Source organism: Zalophus californianus, chromosome 8, assembly GCF_009762305.2.
Source record: "Zalophus californianus isolate mZalCal1 chromosome 8, mZalCal1.pri.v2, whole genome shotgun sequence".
NCBI classification, from domain to species: Eukaryota; Metazoa; Chordata; class Mammalia; order Carnivora; family Otariidae; genus Zalophus; species Zalophus californianus.
In genome coordinates this window covers 97,544,545-97,561,730 of record NC_045602.1, presented here as the reverse complement: position 1 = coordinate 97,561,730, position 17,186 = coordinate 97,544,545, and positions in this window count along the sequence as shown.

Genomic DNA, 17,186 nt, shown 5'->3' with positions numbered 1-17,186 from the left:
CACAGAAAACCCCTCTCAAAATCAATAAAAATAGGTCAACACCCCAACATCTAATAGCAAAACTTATGAGTCTCAGAGACAAAGAGAAAATCCTGAAAGCGTCTTGGGAGAAGAGATCTGTAACCTACAATGGTAGAAACATTACATTGGCAACAGACCTATCCACAGAGACGTGGCAGGTCAGAAAGGACTGGCATGATATAGTCAGAGCACTAAATGAGAAAAATATGCAGCCAAGAATACTATATCCAGCTAGGCTGTCATTGAAAATAGTAGGAGAGATAAAAAGCTTCCAGGACAAACAAAAACTAAAGGAATTTGCAAACACGAAACCAGCCCTACAGGAAATATTGAAAGGGGTCCTCTAAGGAGAGAGAGAGCCTAAAAGCAGCAGAGACCAGAACGGAACACAGACAATATACAGTAACAGTCACTTTACAGGCAAAACAATGGCACTAAATTCATATCTTTCAAAAGTTACCCTGAATGTAAATGGGCTAAATGCCCCAATCAAAAGACAAGGAAATAAAGACTTTAAATGACACACTGGACAAAATGGACTTCACAGACATATGCAGAACATTCCATCCCAAAGCAACAGAATATATATTCTTCTCTAGTGTCCATGGAACATTCTCCAGAATAGATCACATCCTAGGTCACAAATCAGGTCTCAATTGGTACCAAAAGATTGGGATCATTCCCGGCATATTTTCAGACAACAATGCTTTGAAACTAGAACTCAATCCCAAGAGGAAAGTGGGAAAAAACTCAAATACATAGAGGCTAAAGAGCATCTTGCGAAAGAATGAACAGGTCAACCAGGAAATTAAAGAAGAATTAAAAAAAATTCATGGAAACCAATGAAAATGAAAACACAACTGTTCAAAATCTTTGGGATGCAGCAAAGGCAGTCCTAAGAGGAAAGTATATAGCAATACAAGCCTTTCTCAAGAAACAAGAAAGGTCTCAAATACACAACCTAACCCTACACCTAAAGGAGCTGGAGAAAGAACAGCAAAGAAAGCCTAAACCCAGCAGGAGAAGAGAAATCATAAAGATCAGAGCAGACATCAATGAAATAGAAAACAAAACAACAGTAGAACAGATCAACGAAACTAGGAGCTGGTTCTTTGAAAGAATTAACAAGATTGATAAATGCCTGGCCAGACTTATCAAAAAGAAAAGAGAAAGGACCCAAATCAACAAAATCATGCATGAAAGAGGAGAGCTCACAACCAACACCAAAGAAATACAAACAATTATAAGAACATATTATGAGCAACTCTATGCCAGCAAATCAGATAATCTGGAAGAAATGGTTGCATTCCTAGAGATGGATCAACTACCAAAACTGAACCAGGAAGAAATAGAAAACATGAACAGGCCTATAACCACTAAGGGAATTGAAGCAGTCATCAAAAATCTCCCAACAAACAAGAGCCCAGGGCCAGATGGCTTCCCAGGGGAATTCTCCCAAACATTTAAAGAAAAATTAATACCTATTCTTCTGAAATTTTTCCAAAAAATAGAAATGGAAGGAAAACTTCCAAACTCATTTTATGAGGCCACCATTATCTTGATCCCCAAACCAAACAAAGACCCCATCAAAAAGGAGAATTACAGACCAATATCCTTAATGAACATGGATGCAAATATTCTCAACAAAATACTAGCCAATAGGATCCAACAGTACATAAAAAGGATTATTCACCAGAACCAAGTGGGATTTATCCCTAGGCTGCAAGTTTGGTTCAACATCCACAAATCTATCAACGTGTTACAATACACTAACGAAAGAACAAGAACCATAGGATCCTCTCAATAGATGCAGAAAAGCATTTGACAAAGGACAGCATCCTTTCTTGATCAAAACTCTTCAGAGTATAGGCATAGAGGGTACATACCTCAATATCATAAAAACCATCTATGAAAACCCCACAGCGAATATCATTCTCAATGGGGAAAAACTGAGAGCTTTCCCCCTAAGGTCAGGAACACGGCAGGGATGTCCACTATCACCACTGCTATTCAACATAGTAGTAGAAGTCCTAGCCAAAGCAATCAGACAACAAAAAGAAATCAAATGCATCTGAATCAGCAAAGAAGAAGTCAAACCCTCACTCTTTGAAGATGATATGATACTTCATGTGGAAAACCCAAAAGACTCCACCCCAAAACTGCTAGAACTCATACAGGAATTCAGTCAAGTGGCAGGATATAAAATCAATGCACAGAAATCAGTGGCATTCCTATACACCAACAACAAGAGAGGAGAAAGAGAAATTAAGGAGTCGATCCCATTTACAATTGCACCCAAAACCATAAGATACCTAGGAAGAAATCTAACCACAGAGACAAAGAATCTGTACTCAGAAAACTATAAAACACTCATGAAAGAAATTGAAGAAGACACAAAGAAATGGAAAAACGTTCCATGCTCATGGATTGGAAGAACAAATATTGTGAAGATGTCAATGCTACCTAGAGCAATCTACACATTCAATGCAATCCCCATCAAAATACTATCCACTTTTTTCAAAGAAATGGAACACATAATCCTAAAATTTATATGGAACCAGAAAAGACCCCGAATAGCCAGAGGAATCTTGAAAAAGAAAAGCAAAGCTAGTGGCATCACAATTCCGGACTTCCAGCTCTATTACAAAGCTGTCATCATCAAGACAGTATGGTCCTGGCACAAAAACAGACACACAGATCAATGGAACAGAATAGAGAGCCCAGAAATGGGCCCTCAACTCTATGGTCAACTTATCTTCGACAAAGCAGGAAAGAATGTCCAGCGAAAAAAGACAGTCTCTTCAACAAATGGTGTTGGGAAAATTGGACAGCCACATGCAGAAGAATGAAACTGGACCATTTCCTTACACCACACACAAAAATAGACTCCAAATGGTTGAAAGACCTAAATGTGAGACAGGAGTCCATCAAAATCCTAAAGGAGAACATAGGCAGCAACCTCTTCGACCTCAGCTGCAGCATTGTCTTCCTAGAAACATTGCCAAAGGCAAGGGAAGCAAGGGCAAAAATGAACTATTGGGATTTCATCAAGATGAAAAGCTTTTGCACAACAAAAGAAACAGTCCACAAAACCAAAAGACAACCAACAGAATGGGAGAAGATATTTGCAAAGGACATATCAGATAAAGGGCTAGTATCCAAAATCTATAAAGAACTTATCAAACTCAACACCCAAAGAACAAACAATCCAATCAAGAAATGGGCAGAAGACATGAACAGACATTTTTCCAAAGAAGACATCCAAAGGGCCAACAGACACATGAAAAAGTGCTCAACATCGCTCGGCATCAGGGAAATCCAAATCAAAACCTCAATGATATACCACCTCACACCCGTCAGAATGGCTAAAATTAACAAGTCAGGAAACGACAGATGTTGGCGGGGATGCAGACAAAGGGGAACCCTCCTACACTGTTGGTGGGAATGCAAGCTGGTGCAATCACTCTGGAAAACAGTATGGAGAGTCCTCAAAAAGTTGAAAATAGAGCTACCATACGACCCAGCAATTGCACTACTGGGTATTTACCCCAAAGATACAAATGTAGGGATTGAAGGGGTACATGCACCCCGATGTTTATTGCAGCAATGTCCACAATAGCCAAACTATGGAAAGAGCCACGATGTCCACGGACAGATGAATGGATAAAGAAGAGGTGGTGTATATATATATATACAATGCAGCATTATGAAGCCATCAAAAGGAATGAGATCTTGCCATTTGCAACGACGTGGATGGAACTGGAGTGTATTATGTTGGGCGAAATAAGCCAATCAGAGAAAGACATGTAGCATATGATCTCACTGATATGAGGAATTCTTCATCTCAGGAAACAAACTGAGGGTTGCTGGAGTGGTGGGGGGTGGGAGGAATGGGGTGGCTGGGTGATAGACATTGGGGAGGGTACGTGCTATGTTGAACACTGCGAATTGTGTAAGACTGTTGAATCACAGACCTGTACCTCTGAAACAAATAATATATAATATGTTAAAAAAAAAAAGAAAAAGAAAAAGATAGTAGGAAGGGAAGAACTAAGGGGGGAAATTGGAGGGGGAGATGAATCAGAGAGACTATGGACTCTGAGAATCAAACTGAGGGTTCTAGAGGGGAGGGGGTGTGGGGATGGGTTAGCCTGGTGATGGGTATTAAAGAGGGCATGTACTGAATGGAACACTGGGTGTTATATGCAAACAACGTAGCATGGAACACTACATCAAAAAACCAATGATGTGATGTATGGTGATTAATATAACATAATAAAAAAATAAAAAATAAAATAAAATAAAATAATTAAAGAGCTATTTGTTTAGCCCTGGTTCTGAGATTAGCATGAAAGGCTAAATAAATAATGTAATGTTCCTAATTACAGAGTCACACAGATAGCAATTAGAACTGCATTACAGGGATTACTCATGTGCATCTCTGTACCTGAGATCAAACTTGGCTAATTTGCCACTCTTAGTTTAATTCCATCAATTAGAGAAATAAATTGCCAGTAAAAGCTCATTTTAAAAAAAGTTTGGTTTTAACCTTTTATAAAGTACTTGGGCAAAAACATAGAGAAGAGCTGCCTAAATGACTGCTAATTTGTCGAGGTGGGGAGAGGGATACTATGAAAAATATGGCTCCAGCTGAACCCTACACTTAGTGAGAAAACAAGAAGGATGGGCAAAGTTTGCTGGGGTTTTCTAAAACAAAGCATTTTAGCTTAGAATGGGAATATATGTGAATATATTGAATATATACTGGATGTTGGGTTTCGAACATAATATAAAAATGTGGTAGCATGAAAAGATTGTCCCTTTTAATTCACGCATCCATTCTGTTGCCAAATATTTATTGAGCACTGGCTGTAAACTGAGTTCTGGGAAGATAGTGACAGACGCCATGGCATGGTCCCTGCCTTCATGGAGCTGGCAGTCTTGCTGGAGAGATGGTCATTAGGCAAATAAAAACACAGATAACAGAATTACTGTATTAAGAGAAGAGAAATTGTATTAACTGGGTGTGAGGGGAGCAATGGGGGCATGTAATGGGACGGGCATAAGTTTGATGGAAGAAATCAGAAGAATGACTTAAATAATGGATCAGAGTTTGCCAGGTGGAGGAGATCATTCTAGGCAGAAGCAATGGCCTATCAAAAGGTCAGAGAGGCAGAAAAGACACTGAAGGGTCTGATAGAAGGTCAGACCACACAAACAGTGGCTGATATTTATTGAGCACTGACACCACATGAGGCATCTCTCAACATTATCTCATTTAATTGAATCATCCCCATTTTACTGATTTGGCTTCATGAAGCTGAGTCACTTGCTCAAGGCCACAGAATCAGTAAGCCTTCTATTTTAGTACCCAGAAATGCCACAAAGGTCTGGAGAGAACTCACCCAAGTTTTCTTTTCAATCACTAATGATGACCTGGGAAAGGAGAAAACTAGAGGGGGCAGAGGCTGAGCTCCTGCAATTACACAGGACCAGAGCTGTGAATGCTAAGATACGTGAGGAAAAGAGGGACCATGATGAAAACATATCTGGAACTTTGCCACTGACAAGATAAGGGCAGGAGAGAGAGCAGCAAGGAGAAGGAGAAGTCCAAGATCTCAATGAGGAGCTGAGTCCCAGTGACCGACTGGGGGAGACAGAACTCAGTGAAAAGAAAGAAGTCCAAATGAGGAAGCTGTGCATCTACATGGTGGAGGTAGAGAGGGAGGTCATGTGGACATGGGCGGGAGGTTAACCAATATAAGCCCCAGGGTCTCCAGCCTAGTGCTAATGGTCCAGACATCCATATCCCAGTTGTCTTCTCCTCCTGTAGTGTAGGCCTGCCCACTCTGTTGCTCTTCTGGTGTCAAAATAAACGTGAGACTTAGTGGATGTCTTAGGTCCAAGTGGTCCTCTGGTTGAGGTTTAAGAGTCCAGAAGCATGCCTTTTCCGTGCTCCATGGACCTTGAAAATTCCTCCATCACAACACCTTGTGCTACTTGTACTAAAGCTCCTTTCCATGTGTCTTGGTCTTCCCAGCTAGGCTGGAGCTTGCTATGTCTCATGTCTTAGCCATGGTTTATTTTTCCCCACATTTGGTATGGCTCCTGACACTTGTCACAGAAGCTCACAATGATGCCTGAAAAAGGCCCACTTTTTCAAGGTCTATCACCCATTAATTACACTTGCTTGGAGGGTGAATGCAGGGATAAAGTATAAAGTACAGAAATTGTGCTTTGAGACAGAGACTCTTGGGTCTGGAAGGAGCCTCGCCAACCATCCAGCCAGATCCCCTGATTATACAGAAGACAAAACTCAAATCCCCAACACAGAGACTGAATTTTCCAAGATGTCAGGGCTAGGATGAAAAATCTAGCTTTCAGGACTCAGTGTCTCCCTAGCCTCACAGACATCAACACCAAAGTGTTCTAAGTTTCTTCCTGTTTAACATCCATCATGATTTTCACCAGGATATCTTAGAAGAGCAAAATGGGGGCCTAGAGAAAGAAGGCAGAACCAAGGACATATCCTCTTAGCCTATACCTCAACCTCCCCAGTGCACTCTAAGTGTATATTTATACATAGCATTATGAATTAAGGATTTCCTCCAAACTGGAGTGTAAATCCCATGAAGGCAAGGAGCAGGTCTATGTTGTTGGTTTCTGTATCTATGATTATGGCAGTGTGGTTGGCTCATGGTAGCCAACCAATAAATACAGTTTACATGATTGAATAAGTAAATGAATAGCCCCTCTCCTTAATTTTCATGCCCCAGTGTAATTACAAGCCTCTCAACCTCTTTTGTACTCACTGATCTCTATGGCCCAAACTTCTGGGCTCTATGAATTTAGTGCTTATGAACTTTCTTATTTTGTTGAATGCAGTCAGAACTAAGGAGTTTCTTTTAATCCCAGGCTTTCTGAAGAAACGACATGCATATTTAAACAACAACAACAAAAATAAACCGTTGTTAATATTGCATATCCATTTGCAAGCAGAAGATTAATACAATAATAACATCTTGGATATGAAAAACAGTCTGTAAAATGCAACCCTTGCTGAGAGAAATTGCCTTCCTTCTTAGAGAAGAGTCATAGGAGGCTGAATGTAGAGCAAATTATTTTTCTCAGCTCTGGGTCCTTTAGGGCATCAAATCTTCCCAAAAAGGATTATGCATCATGGAAAGTGTTAATGTACCTCATTATTCCATTTCTTTCTGATGAATTCTTTAGAATCAATAAAGGTACTTAACAGTTAAGAATTAGATCAGGTCACATTGCAATACCAGGAATCTCTTAGATTTATATAATACCTATCTTCAGCAAGACATTTTGAAGAAATCACAGAGGATGAATAGGTTTTCCTGCTGTGGGAACCCAGTGAATCATGTCAGTTTAGGGTGTTTTTCTCCTTGTGGACTCACTGAGCTGTGAGTAGGATGGAGCTTATGCAAGTATTGCAAGTTTTCTGCATGTTTAGCGTTCTGTTGGTATGTTTTAAAAATATGTAAGTTTGATACATATGTGTCCAAAAAGTGGCTGAAGGATGGGGAAAAAATAACTCCTCCTCATGGACAGAGAGTTTGATGTAGTAGTTAGCAGGGAAGATGAGACAGGAAGATGGGGAAAGTTGAATATCTCCGCAAGACAAAAATGCATGAAAGATCACAAGACAGCTCTTTGAACAATCCATTCATGAAGGGAAACCTGGAGGTGCCGAGGGTTCAGGGAAGGGAGTTTCCCACTGGGGCTAGTGTGTATGTAAGAAGAAAGTTGACCCTTGAAGGGAAGAAATCGGATTGGAAGAAATGAGCACCGAGATTATTCATAGAGGCATCCAAGTGTGACACAGGATTTGTGTTGGTTATTCATTTCTTGCAAAATTTGTCTATTTCAAATTCATTCATGAGGATGACAATCAATGATGAAATGTCAAAACATGCATAGGTATCATCAGATGAGAGAAAGGAAATAGAAAGTAAATGTTTACCAATGTTGGAGTACCAGCCTGAGCTTCAAGGATACCTGCTATGCCATATTTCTTTACCTTAAGTTCTGTAAACTTTACAGCCACAGAGGATCCTATAACTGGAATATTCTATTGTTTTGTGACTTAACAATCCTTTGATCTCTTAATTATACTAGGGTCTTTTGCTGAAGCAACCTGCTCTGGCATGAAACAGCATAGAACAGATCTTCCTTGATCTCTACCAAAGATATGCAGCTAGCAAAAGGTACAGAAGTCCCCCCTTGTAAAATTGAACCACCTATAACCACCTGCAGATCTGCGTTCAGTGGACAGAACTTAATAATAAAAACCCACTTCCCTGAGTGGGTGACAAGTATTGAGAGAGATCTTAGCCCTGAGTCAAGCTGATTCCTTGAAACCATGAATCTTCTCTATCCAGGCGCATATAGGGGAAAAGAAAGGTATTTATGGTGAATGGTACCACCTGAGAAAGCTGCCAAGGGTTTAGGGGAGAAACAAAGCAGTTTGGTTAAATCCACTGTATATCTTCAAAAGTTTGCATTCTCTCTGCTTATATACACAGGGCTCTCTTAGAATGTACACATTTAGAGAGATAGTACATGTGATTCCTTTTAGAGAGATTTTTTTTTTCTCTCAAGTACAATGAAAACACCGTGGCTATTCTAATGACATGTTTGGTGTCTGTTCTATACACTTGGGGCAGGCTTCTTTGAACCAGTCTTGTCCTAGTTCATTCCAACCCTGGCTTTCTTGTCTTGTTTTGCACCTCTGTTGCTGCCAGCATTTCCATCATTTTCCTAAAGCTAATAGAAAGATTATAGTAAAAATCTCCCAGGACACTTCTATGGCTTCATAAACACCCCCTCTTCCACCTCCATACTAATTAATTTCAGTTCTAATCACTTTATTCTCTCTGTGAAACAAAACATCTAAATTTGTCCCTCACAATCTTTATCTACCTTCAGATTCCTAAAAATACCTCAAAACATGCATAAACATAAGGTTCTGAGAAGTAAGCTTTAGCTCTTAACCCTTAGCATTTTTCAACTTGAAAACTTCATTGTCAGAGAAATTGGATGCAAAGCATTCTCCCTTTAGCCAAAGAAATATTTCCTATATCTCTTGATGTTGCTTATTCAAAGTAGATTTTCTTATTTTGGTTTCAGATCATATTAATTGCACTCTTTATTGCTTTCCCTTTTGAGATCTTCTTTCATCTGTTCTTGCTGTCTCCTGAATATATTTCCTACTAGCTAGCAGGAAGCTCTAGATGATGAATAGAATCTTGACGTTTAAAGTTGTTGGCTTTCAGGCACTGATGTCTAAATTTTGTGTTTGCTGATAGCAATAAGTTTTTTAGTATGGGAAAATGTCATAAGCATCAAATTAGAAGAAAAAAAGGTAATAGTTTTTTTATCAGAGGTTCACACAACAACCTGTCAGTTTTAGAGTAGCTTATCAGTGGTCTACCTAACTGTTTGGACTGTGCACTATCAAAAAAAGCAGTGAAAAGCATTATGGCTACCTCTTGGACCTGCCTAGGAATAGTAAAGAAGGTTTCAAACATGTTCCTAATTCTTAAGCAAAATACTTGAGAAATGTTATGCAAATAATGATTGAGAGAACAGTGTGTGGAAATGGAAAAAAACTCTGGATGGGGAGTCAGAAAATTTGGGTTCTTGTCCCTGACTTACTTTTAGCCTAGACATTTGATCCTTGACTTACCACCTTTCTGTAGTGTGACTTCTTCATCTGTGGAATGGAAAATTGAATGAAGAAAATAATCTAAGTCCTTTTCTAGTTTTCATAAACAGTGATATTATCATTCTAAGGTACTCACCAGTAAAATGGAAGGTTAGAACTGAGTCTGAGTTTCTCTCTTCTTGCATTATGCAAATCTAAAAACATTCAGCATATAGACAAGGGTCTATGTTCTACAGTATGATTAGTTGCTCTAATTTGGAGGCAGAAGGAGAGTGTGGGGAGGTGTTGTATTTAAAGGCGTGGGACTTCTGTGCAATCAGGGGCAGAAAGGGTTGGGTAAGCATGAACACTATAAAGGTAACCACTATGGTGGGTCATTTGCTGAGGTTCTGAATCAATATGTTTCAAGGTTGAGAGGACCTTCTGAGGTATCCAAATGGACTTCATTAATGGTTGAATACACTTTATTTTGTTTTGTTCTCAATGTGACTAATATCTTTAAAGGTTGACAAAGTTAAAATAATTTCTACGAACCCACCTTGTAGCTGTGAAATAAGAGCATATATATATTTGCCTGTGGTTCCTGCCATAGAGTTCCTAAAACCCTCATAATTTCCTAAGTCTAAAGAAGAATAAGAGCATCTTTTGTTCTAATATTTAGTCTTTGATCATGGTTCCTGACACACAGCTCCCAAATCCCTTGGAATTTCCTGATAAGATGTCTTTTGTTTTAATAAGACAATACTTGATAGGCTCCTGGATGGGGGCTAGTCACTAGAAAAATCAAGGCATAAGAAATTTGGAACTTTCAGCCCTCACCCCTGTTCTCCAGGAAGGGGAGAGAGGGTAGAAATTGAGTTAATAATGAATCATGCCTACATGAGGAAGCCTCCATAAATTCCTAAATGTAAGGGCTTATAAAAGCTTGAAGTTTGGTGAGCACATCCATGTAACAGGAGGATGGTACACCCCAGCTCCACAGGGACAAACACTTCTGTGTTTGGGACCCTTCTAGACCTTGCCCTATCATCTCTTCATCTATCTGTTCATTGGTATCCTTTATCATATCCTTGATTATATAATAGACTGATAAACATAATTAAAAGTTTCCCTGAGTTCTGTGAGCTGTTCTAGCAAATGAGTGAATCTAAGGAGGAGGTCATGGGAATCTCTGATTTGTAGCCAGAGGGACAGAAGTTGTGGGTAATCTGGGGACCTACTACTTGGAATTGACATCACTGGGGTGGGAGTAGTCTCCTGTGGGACTGAGCTGTTAACCTGTGGGGTCTACTCTAACCCCAGTTAGTGTCAGAATGGAATTGAGTTGTAGGACACACAGTTAGCATGGGGAAGAAGCCCACATGTTTGGTAACCAGAAGTGTCAGAAGCAAAGTGTTCCTTGTGAGCAGTAAATACATGCTTCTCCCTTTACAGTAGCCTTCTGTGGAAATTTTTGCTTTGCCTCTCTAGCATACCCTGCTAAAGACACTAATATTTCTTACTCAACCTACATGCAGATTTCTGTGTTCTCCCAGAAAAATACCATGGATGGTGTGAACTCCTGCCATACTCAGCTTTATAGCACGAGGAAATGCCGATGAGGATCATAAACCCAGATGGGAAAGACTTTCATTTTTAAGACTCAACCCATCTCCCAACCTCTCTCTCAGTCCCTCAATCAGTGTCCTTTCTAATTGGGCACACATCTTTTTTGTCTTTCCCAAAAGTGGTGTCTCCCTTAGAAATGGAAGAATGTGGGACTGCTGGCCACCGCAGGTGAAGTGTCCGACTTCATCTGTTAGTTTTACTCCCTTGTTTCTAAGGTTTCAAAACAAAATGCTATCTTGGCAGACTCAGCCTAAGGGTTAGGAATACCACTTCAGGTTCACATGAAGGAATCAGTTTCTTATCTTGAATCCTTCTTGCTTCTGCCCTAGGTTAGATTTACTCATGATGTGGCACAGCCCAGCCACGAGTCTGCAATACCTTCTCAAATATGCAACATCCTTGGGATACTTGCCTTATTTGTTTGTTGGGTGGAAATAATCTTGCAGAAGAGTCACTGGAGTACAGGGCAAGGTCATTTGATCCACTTGGCCTGGGCCATCTACCCATTAATATCATTTATGACCAAGGCAAGAGCCCCTAATTTTTGCACTGTAAATTCTTTCACTATGACTGGCGTTTGGAAAGAAATGGAGAAAGGAAGTTGGTAAGGAAGTTTGTCACTTGGAATGAGGTTGAGCTCTCTGGGAGATCATGTTCTTTATGTGAGAAAGTAGAATCATTATCAACACATGTTCACACACATAAGGAGCACAATCTGCCCCTTATGAACTGTTTTCATTCATTGCCCTAGATGACAATGCTCTCAATCTAATTAATGGCATGTCAGTCTTAAGATGTTCTACAACCTTTTTTCATGAGTGGGGTAATGTTAAAAGAGTTAGGAAAGGAATTCTTCACCTTCCCATGATTTTTCTGGATAAACCTTACCTGGGACCTTACTTATGTCTAGTTGAGTCAAGACAGCCTTGGTCTATGTCTATTGTCCTAAAATATTATTAATAACATTCCCTTTCTTGGGGCGCCTGGGTGGCTCAGTCAGTTAAGCATCTGCCTTCAGCTCAGGTCGTGATCCTAGAGTCCTGGGATCGAGCCCCACATCGGGCTCCCTGCTCAGCGGGGAGCCTGCTTCTCCCTCTCCCACTCCCCCTGCTTGTGTTCCCTCTCTCGTTGCGTCTCTCTCTGTCAAATAAATAAATAAAATCTTTAAAAAAAAATAACATTCCCTTTCTTGGTTTGGACCTTAAATGATATAGGTACTCTAGCTTTGCCTAATGATGCTAGATACCACATTGGTACCAAGAAATCTTGACTACTTGGACTCACGTTGTGACAAAGAATTTTTTGGCCCATGTTTATACAGAGTTCATATGGTCATCAAATTAAACAACACCTCCATGATAAATATCCATTATCAGGATACCAAAGCAGGTCAGAAAGAGGATTCATTTTCTCCATTTTCATGATATACCCTGCTTTGTACAGAGTGTGGGTTGTAGTTATGGAGTGAAGCTCATCTTGAAGATAATTGCAAAGAACATTGCACTCTGGCCTTGAGATGTCAATCTCTTATTCCTATGATGTCTGTGGACAGTGGCTGGTCAAAAAAGTAGTTTAGGCTACTCTGGAAGCCTTGGTTCTCAGCCACCTTAACATCTTAAAATGTAGAGCTTATGTGAGATTGGCCCTTTTCCAGTTACCCCTCTTAACTCTTCCTTCTACTTCACTCCTCCCTCTCTCCCTTCTGTTCCTCATCCTCAGAGGTCATATGAAGGGAGCAAGAAGCCTAGCTTGTTCCATTTTGACTAATGGTTAAATTTGGAATATGTCTGTAGACACATTGAGTCGATTATATGATGGCTGAGTTGTCACGGGACTGCTTTATGGTTGATAGAGTCTGGTTGGTTTTTCACTTCCATATTTGGTATTCTGCCATTAGATAATATGAAAAACTCAATTGATTGTCATGGGGAGGTTGAGTTGATTGCTTTGTATCCTAGCTTTGCTCAATCAATCAGTGTCCCTGTACTTATCACTGACATTTTGGCAGCATAAGAATTAAGGCACTACTTGCACTGTTCATGGGTAATGAATGCTTTGAACTTTAGAGAAGCAATTATTCACACAAATCCAATTTATTTTAAAATTTTCCCCAGATTATGTCTTTTTCAGGAAAATACAAAATACTCTTCCTTATATGTCCATGGTTTAAAAATGTTACTTTCAAAATGGACCAACTCTTTGAATAATAAATTAGGGTTCATAGTAGTAGCTGTAATTTGCTTATAGGGGTGCATTTGAAGATGATGGAATTCATTGTACAATAAACAAATGCATGTGGCTGAAAAACACCCAGGCCCCTGTGTAGCTCCTTCCAAACTAATAGCATGTGAAATCATGCTGAATATAATTTGGCAAGAAAAGAGCTTTGTCTTGCCACTCTGTGAAGCAAAAAATGGACTCTCCTATAGTCTACATAAATACAGATCATGAGCATATAGTATCGACTACAAAGTCATGATATTGGAACTAGATCATATTGAAGCACTGATGATAAATAATGATCAATTTATATATGTAATTTCATATAATTCTTTCAATTACATGATGAGATATTAGATCTCTACTTTGCCAATGCGTTTGGATGCTGGTTTGAAGCTGAAGGTATGGATTGGAAGTTATTAGAGTCCGTCCAGTTTTGGAAAGCAATAACCAATGGGACTTTCTGAAATCTTATAAAGGACTAATGGTAAGTTGTCCTAGGAGCTACTTGAAGGAAATTAATGTTTCCTTTAGCTTATGTGTCAGGAAAACTAGTCTCATCTGAATCAAGGTTATTTTTTGAAAAGTATTTATTTGGTAAAAAGGAGGAGTGAGCTGACCTCATGCCTTCCAATGTCCAGAACCCATGCTGTTGGCCACAGGCTCATTTGGATGTTTTTAGCCTGCAGATTGGATGTGTACACAGTGGCAGGTAAAGTATCTCTTTGGATTCTCACACTACTGGAGTAGTTGTGTTTGCTGTAAAACACTGTGTTTGCTGTGTACCTGGAAGACATAATGAAGCATTTTTTGTGCAGACGGAATGACGCTGTCATTAATCTTTGCTGCTAACTCCCAGACTGACAAGCAGATAGGAAAGCCCATGGCTTTTTGAATAGCACAGGTTGAGGCTGTGAATTGATCCTGCTTGTTTTCCTTTAGAAGTCTCTTTCTTTTCTTTTTCTGCTGTTGTCCTTTGTCTTCCTACTGAAAAGCTGATTGTCCTAGAAACATTTAAGGGATATGTGTAAATGCATGTGTATGTATAAATGTCTCTGTGTAAAACTAGTTTTGCTCCATAAATCCACTTTTCTCAAGGGAAGGTAATAGATTGGGTTGCAAGCACCTTTTTGAAGAACAAAGAAAAAAATACAGAGATATCTTCTAAGAGGAACCCAAATATGTCAGTTGTTTGAGCAGATTGATTCTGGGGTCTCTAGAATTCTTCCCTCTCAGACCCTTCCTCTCCTTGCTCCCTCCATCTTCCTTGTTATAAAAGCACCTGGGGGATTGCCAGTCTGGCATGGCACTCCTATGTCACTTTCCTAGCAATAGGAAGGCCAACAGTATCATCCGTTTCATTGTAAAAATTCTCCAGTTAGAGGCTTATAGAAGAATACTGGGCTGTTGGTTGGTGGCACTGTGTATCCACTAGGTTTCCCTCCCATCTCCTTTCCCAGCATCGTCATGACTGTGTTTTTAGGCATATTGAAAAAGCGCGAGAGCATGTTAGATCATCAGGATCCCCTCAGTTGATAACTCATCCCAATTGTTCTCAGAATGCAAATGCAGTTGCCAACTGGGCTGGCAATAAGACTTGATTCATTCCAGTGCATTTACCTGTTTTATTTGAGAGTTAACTGTTAATAGGAAATTAGGATTCTGAGCCAATACTTTTATACAGGAAGGCAATATAAGATCTGGACTCAACAGACCAAAGTCAGGGCTGTGGTACTTGGTAGAGCAGAGCATATCCAGCGTGGCATGCAAGTTCCCAAAAACACTGAAAAATGAGGAGCTATCACCGTCAGTCCCACAAGTGTAGTTCTTATAAAAGAGAGACCCTAGGACATGAAAGAGGCTTTGATCACTTTGGAAAGTTTTATTACTATTGAGAAGCAGACCTTTTGCTCCTCCTAATGATTTTAAGTACTAAGCTAACTGAACAGGCTCCTTTTTAGTGCCTGAAATAAGTCATCTGACCTTTAAACCTCTGTAAAGAGGCTATATATATATACATATATATATATATATGAATTATATCTAATGTTAATAAAATAGGATAATGAAATGTTCTTTTATTTTACAAAGGTAATGAGGCTTATTTGGAATTCCCACACAGGATGCAGTCTGCAAGTTTAATTTCCTGGAAGACCAAACCCAAAATTAGTCTTCCTAAAAGTATGATTGCATCCAACCAATGACCTAGGAAAATGAATACAGTGCAGGCTTGTGCTTCCAAAGGAAGTTATGTGTTCTTTGTCCAGTATCCCAGGAATTAATCAAGGACCACTGTATATGACTGATCAATAGGCAAAGGAGACTTGATACTTTTTGACCTGGAGAACTTTGGAACCACGTTTGCATTTCTATATAAAGATGAGGCACAATGCCAACTCATAGGCAGAAGAGCATGATGTTGAGTTGTTTGGCCAGCAGTAGAGGTCAATTTTCATTAAGCTACTCAAAATTTCCTCCCTCATCCCAATGTGACCAGCCACACACATTTGTAAATGTGTTCACAGAAGAGAGTGTGGCCACAGGCCTTAAACCTACAGGTGTAGATTCCCTAACCTTGGTCTTCTTCAACCATAGCTATTTCTGAGGTGCACCGTTGGTCTGCTCTATCCATCTTTCCATCCATTACCAATCTCTCTCTCACATTGTTCTAGAAATCACTGGTGGCTCCGGCAAATTGTATTTTCCAAAGACAGCTGCAATGATGTTTCCCATTCCACATGGTCTTCTTACAATGTAATTTCAACTTTCATCTCAGTGGGTGTTGCAGTCTATGTCCCTTTTCCTTGAACATGGATGGAACTTTGTCATTGCCATGACTAATAAAATATAGCAGAAATAATACTATGTGACTTCCCAGGATAGACCATTAAAATACTATCTACTCCTGCCTTGTTCTTTTGGGGTACTTGGTCTTGTAATCCAGCTTTATGCAGAAAAATCAGACTTTCCCCACAGAGAAACCACATGGTGAGTCCCTGTGTGGGCCTACAACCAATGACCCACCTGAGATCCCAGCCAACTACCAGCAAAATCCACCAGACATGTGAGTAATGATGCCTTCAGGTGATCCCAGCACTAGCCTCCTACTCACTCTCTTTGAATCTCCCCAGCTAGACCCTAGGCATTGTAAAGAAAAAACAAGCTATTCTCACCATGGCCCATCTAGGTTCCTGACCCACTGAATCTGTGAGCATAATACAATGACTGTTTTATGTCATTAAGTTCTAGGGTAGCTTGTTACACAGCAATAGTAACTGGAACACTGTCAAAGCTTACACTTGGCTTGCTCATAAGCCCCCAAACAGAAGGTTGTATTCCATCCTCAGATTTCTTCCATGGCCCATTAAACCCCTCAAGTTTCCATGAGTTACAAGCTTCAGTGGGAGCCGACTGGATAAAATTTATGAGCTCAAAGTTCCTCAAGACAAGGACTTGGTCTTCTTCTGAAGTACAGTTTTTTTTTAAAGTAAATAAGTCTATTATGTTCTTACATGAAGCAATTTCTTAATCCTGGAATTAAGAAATCCAACCAGTCATTGGTTGGATGCAATCATACTTTTAGGAAGACTAATTTTGGGTTTGGTCTTCTAGGAAATTAAGCTCACAGATTGCATCCTGTGTG